This window comes from Nyctereutes procyonoides, unplaced genomic scaffold, assembly GCF_905146905.1.
Source record: "Nyctereutes procyonoides isolate TBG_1078 unplaced genomic scaffold, NYPRO_anot_genome, whole genome shotgun sequence".
NCBI lineage: Eukaryota > Metazoa > Chordata > Mammalia > Carnivora > Canidae > Nyctereutes > Nyctereutes procyonoides.
This window is the reverse complement of record NW_026575126.1, coordinates 63,328,132-63,334,351: the sequence shown is the minus strand read 5'-3', so window position 1 is coordinate 63,334,351 and position 6,220 is coordinate 63,328,132.

Here is a 6,220-nt window from a genome sequence, read left to right as displayed (position 1 = left end):
CACCACCATCTAGGGGCAGCAGGAGGGAGGCCTCAGAGGAGGAGCAGCCCACAGAATCAGGGCTGGCTTCCTGCATTTTCAAGGACCCCAGGCCTGGCCCTCCCTCCACGATGCCTGATGCACTGAGGTCTTGGTCTGGGTCCCAGGAGGGCTGCAGGCCTCTCTCTGCAGGGGACTTGGGGGACTCCACCCCCAGGCATCCTCTCCACTTCCTCTCCAGGCTCCTGCACCCCTCAGGCCTGCTGCACTCCCCAGGCACCCCTGATTGTGCATGCGTGCCCCACCCATCTACCCACCCCCCACCCCGCTGCCCCCAGTTCTGCAGCCCCCTCTTTGCTTCTCCAAGTCAGCATATGTGGTGGCCCCCTCCTTGGGGCACTCCCATCTCACACAAATACGTAATTATGAAGCATGGTGTAGGAAGGTCTCTGGGGGACCAGGAGGTTCAAAGGAGACTCTCCCAGGGGAGGAGGAGGTGGGGCAGGGCAATTAGAGACCAATCAGCTCTGTTTACTACAGGAGGAGCTCCAGGGCTGGTGGGGGGCCTGGGGGCAGGGGTAGGGGGTGGGGGAAGCCCTTGGAGCCTTGAGGGCACACTGGGCAGACCCAGAGCCTGGCCACCCCTGCAGCCCCCCACCCTGCCATCCCCTCCCTGGGTCCACAGCTTTGGAAACAGAGACCTTGGGAGGCAAGGGCTGCCCAGAGGTTCCTGGGGACTGGGGCAGGGGTGCAGGGAGCAGCCCCTGGGGCCTGCCCCGGCTTCAGGCCAGCATGATTTCCATGACACAAGCTGAACCTGTTAAACTTCAAGTTCTTCTCCATGTAGTCGTGGAGAGGATCTCAGGAAAGGGACTCAGGGGCCAGCCCTCCACCCCATCCACATAGTTCCTGCCGTGTATGCTCGCTGGAAGCCAGGCCAGAATCCTGGAGGAACTGGGCATCAGGACAGGCTCCCCCCCACAACCGTGGGCTCTGTTTTTCCATCTGTAGGATGGACGTGGTAACAGAACACACTGTAAGGGGTACAAGCGACCACGTGCTCAGTGTCCAAGAAGCATCAGCTGCAGTAGCTCTTATACCCGAGAAACTCTTTTTTTTTTTGCTATAGATAACATCATTTTTTTAAAAAGATTTTATTTATTTATTCATGAGAGACATAGAAAGGCAGAGACATAGGAAGAGGGAGGAGAAGCAGGCTCCATGCAGAGAGCCCGATGCGGGACTCGATCCCAGGACTCCAGGATCAGGCCCTGAGCCAAAGGCAGACGCTCAACCACTGAGCCACCCAGGCGTCCCTATAAATAACATTATTGAGAGAAATCAGCCAATAGTGAATGCTTGTGAGAATTGGGTAATATCAGTAGTAACTTCCTGACTCTGGTCACTGTACTGGGGTCACAGAATATTCCTGATTTTAAGGAATCCATATGGACATCTCTGGGCATGGAGGGGCACGATGTCTCAAGCAGCCCAGTGACAAGGAGTGTGTAAACACACAGAGAGAGGAGGATGGAGCAGACGTGACCTGGTGCTGCCACCCACCCCCAGCACAGTGGGAAATGTGGCTGCAGACATAGGAGATCTTACGTGGGTCTCACCATTTCTGGCTAGTCTGAAGTCAGGTCAAAACACAAAGTTAGGGCAGCCCGGGTAGCTCAGCGGTTTAGCGCCGCCTTCAGCCCAGGGCCTGATCCTGGAGACCCGGGATCGAGTCCCACGTCGGGCTCCCTGCATGGAGCCTGCTTCTCCCTCTGCCTGTGTCTCTGCCTCTCTCTCTCTCTCCCTCTCCCTCTCTCTGTCTTTCATGAATGAATGAATAAATAAATGAAATCTTTAAAACACACACATACACACAAAGTTAAAAGGAAATGTGAACATGTCATAATGGGGATGAGCCTCAAAACCACCACACTGGGTGGGAGTAACCAGATGTGCAGCCCACGCCCCACAGGACCCTGGTCATGTGAAACACCCACAGCATGCCGACCGCAGGGGCCCGGGGCTGGCAGAGGGCATGGGGGTCAGCTCAGAGGGGGCAAGCCTCTTTCTGGGCAGGAGGAACCATTTGGAACTGGACAGAGGTGGTGTCTGCACAAGGATGTACATGTCCTAACAGCCCCTGAGTGGCTCACTCTGAAACCACGAACCTTATGTTATAGGACCTCTCACTTTAGTGTGCAAAAAGTGATCTGTTTTGTGCAGCACAGAGGGAGGAGGCTGTAGGAACTGGGCCCCAGGTGGCCTCTGAGGGACCCTGGAGCAGAGGGTAGAGCAGATGGACATGGGGGAAGGGAGGGTGGAGAGCGCCCGGGGGCCCCGTGGATGGCACTGTCACCCTCGCACACACAACCCCACCTCTGCCCAGCAGGCCAACCAAGTCACAATATCCAAGGCTTTGGAAGGACCGTGGCCGTGGGTGATGTGAAGTTCCAACTGACTAAAGCCATTTCCCCTCCCCACGATCCAGACGTGTCCTGTTTCCCTAAAGTCACTGGATCCTCAAAGCCAGGGATGTGGGAGATATTCTCACCGTGAACTGCAGGAATCTCTGGGCAGCGCTCATGTCCATGGAGCTGCCCAGGACCAGGGCCCGCAGGGAACATCTGTCACATGTGGGTCAGTCACCTCCCTGGGATGTGGCTGACAAGGCCTCCAGCATCCGGTAGGACGAGAGTCACCGTGGACAGTGGGGACACTCCCAGGCCAGTACTGAGGTTTGGGGACCAGTGATGCTATCCTGAGAATCACTGTTGATTCCAGCAAACTATTTCTGCCTTAGAAGTTATTTAAAAGGGTGCTCCCTTCCTCCTCTGATGTGTGTTAATCTGTTCCGTGCACAGGGCAGCCCTACCCCTGCCTGCCTGCCCTGCTCCAGCTGGTCACCCAGCCCTGCGTGACACAGGAACAGCCAGGGTCCTGAACCCTCCATCTATCTCCTGCAGCATCCTGACCCCCAGTGCACTTACGGCACGAGTGTATCAAGATCAAGGCTGCTTCTGAATTAAGAACACGTACACTCTTCACACCTAAGCCAAATTCTTTCCTGCACAACTCTGTTCCCACAGTTTAACGACCCTCGATCCACGAATTCAACACTAGCTCTGCAGCCTCTGCCCAGTGCACTCCCAGATGTCTGCACAGCTCGGACACTCCAACCATCTCCTCTTCCCGCAGCATGCTCCGGAGCTCCCCACCTGCCAGGTCAGTAGTGGGTATCTCTACCTGGTGGGGAGCACAGCCAGGGCTCCCCAGCATCCTGGTCCTGCACCTCTGAAGTGCAAACCTACTCCCAAAAGCTACATTCAATCCCCCATTAGAGCTGCCCTTCTAACGACAAGTGGAAAAATCCAGCTCATCTGACAAAAATCTGTCTTACCTGACATGTGGCATTTATTCTGGCATGTGACTCCCAGGTGCCAACACTTCTAAACTGCACAGACAGCTCAGCATCTGGGACGTTTCCGAGGAGCAGGGGTCCCGGCAAGCCCCGCTGTCACCTGCCCCTCCTGCCCCTATGCCCTCTGAGTGACCCCTCCCCGGGCCTGGGTCTCCCTCTCCTGCCTCCTCTAGGCGCTGCTCAAGGTCTTAGAGCGCCACCACCTTTGCCCGGCTTGCTCCTCTAGGACAGTGAGCTCCCCGACACTGTACATATTTCTATGCAGCATCCACCCCCACCCCCGGCTGGAAAGGAACGCAGTGGGGACAGGTCCCTGTGTCTCTCTCACCTCTGGCCACTGTAAGCACGCAGTATTAACACTTCTCAGGTCAGGGAAGTGCTTGCAGAAGGTGAACATCGGAACCCCATGGACACACACCCTGTGCCCTCGCAGCCTCACCTGGTCCCCCACTTTGTGGGCGATGACGGTGGCCCCTTCTTCCAGTTCCGTGTCACTGAGTGGGCGGATCCGAAGTGCTACCTGTAGGCAGGACACCATGGCAGCGGCTTTCCAGGGGTGCCACCAGGCTGCTCCCCATTCTCCCACTGCACCAGGGACCCCCTGCTTTACAACAGGGGTCTTTCTGTAACCAGCCAATGGGTGCAGAGCAAGCCTGGGGCCTCAACTCATCCACCACCAAGTGGGCTGAAGTTCCAAGGCCCCCAGCAGATGGGTCTTACAGCCTAGGGGGTCTAGAGGCTGCTGGGGAGTGAGATCATGGGGTAGGGGGTGAGGAGGCAGAGAGGGAGCAGAGGCAGGGCCCCTGACAGGGACCAGCAGCCCTGAGACCTAACCTGTGCCAAGCAGGAACCTGAGGCAGTGGGCCAGCAGGAGGTGGCATCAGGGACCCACAGCCGCAGGGCCCGCAGGGGATATAAGGGAGGATGCTCACCATGAGCTGCTGGTCCTTGGGCTCCATCTCTCTCATGGCTGGGCTGCCCCGGCCCAGGGAAGGGCCGGTGGTGAGGCCAGAGGGCATGATGCGCTCCTGCTCTCCTAGCAGACAAGGCAATCAGTGTGCACGCAGTCGGCCTCCCTCCCCTGCCTTGGTGACGTCAGCAGGCCCCGAGAGCCCAGCCAGTCCTCAACTGTCTGCACACATGGGACTGCACACGTGGCTCGGGAGGCCCCAAGCAGCTGGGTGGCCCAGGCTCTGGTGGACACAGGACAGCTGCATGCTGTGCACATGGGGTCGGGCTCCAGAGGTGGCCCAGCCTTCACATCTATGCACTCACCTATTGCCATGGCAACCCCAGGGTTCCTAGATTGCTTCACCTGGTCTACAGGTGAGCCTCAGAGCCACAAGGCTCAGCCCTGGAGCATTTCCACAAAAGGGGGGCCAATACTGCCAGCCAACACTTAACAAAATTAATTTCGACTATGAATGCTTGTCCCTCTACAGTAACCTTGAAGGGACCTTCTGGTTTCTGTTGAGGACGTGCTTTTTAACTGCCTTTCCCAGGCTGGCTGCCAATCTGCACCACACTCTGGGCTGGAGTGGCATCAACCATCAGTTGTGTGAATGGACAGGGAAGCCGTAACACCGGGACCCACAACACAGGCCGCCCCCGCCAGGTCATGAAGCAGCGTGCCCGCCTTAGGAGAGCCAGAACAGTGCACACACTGCTCCTACATTTGATTAAAGACATGGAGGTCAGTCTGACAATCCGGTAAGTTCAAACCCAAGAATTCCAACTTGGGAGATTGCAGCCTTGAGCTAGAAGGCCCACTGAGGCCAGTCCAGGGGCAGGCACCAGGCCTGCGCTCAGGTTACTCCCTCCAAGTCACCATGGCTGCCCCAGCCTGCTCCTGTGCTCTTATGGACATCAGGTCAATGCTAGCTCTATGATGTCCCCACTCCATCACTGAGGCAAGGGGACAGACGAGAGCCTCCCACCTAATGTCCATATCACCCTTCCACAAAGGCTCTGGGCTGACTCATAGGAGGCTGCCAAAGGAGCCCAAGGATCTGCTTTCCACACAAGAGCAAACACCTATACGTCCTGCCAGCCTCTAGAGACAGGACCAGGATGGCAGGCCCACACAGGGAGCTGGGAACTGTGCCCACACCAATGCCCCAGCCAGAGGAGCCAGAGTGCAGGGGCCACCCCAGCCCAGCCCTGCAAGATGGGTCAGGCCATCTCTCTGCCCGGGAAATTCATTTCTACAGAACAGAACAAGCACAAGCATTTCAGAAATCCTTTTATTAACAAATTATGTAAAACAATTACAACTAGCAAGTTTAAAACAATCAAAAGTAAATTTTTTGAAAACTCTGTTAAAAATGTGTGAGAATGACCAAAGCCTGTACCTTCTTCTTACCATCAAATGTAAAACCTAGGTCTTGGCACGATGAGGTTTAAAGGACATAAACACACACACACACTGGACCCCACACACCAATGGGGCATCAGGACAGCAATGACTGAACAGGGGCTGGAGTCCCAAGTGTGCCTCATGGCCAGGCCCAGGCCACGCAGACCGCCTGCCTGCTCCTCCAGCACAGCCCTATGTGGCAGGGACTGCCAGGCCCCTCCAATCCCACAACACTTCAGGCTCATGCGAGCCCTGGCTGGTAAATGTGGTGTGCCTGTCCTGTGCTCTGCTGCTTCCCAGACGAAGAGTCAGGCTCCCGGAGACAGAAGTGGAGCAGCAGAAGCTTCACGAGGCACCAATGGGAAGCAGAGGTTCAGGTTACATTGACTCGTTCAACCCTCTTTTCAGAATAAAGTTAAATATTCAGAGGACCACGTGACAGTGGCTAAAGTGACAATTCTCATAGA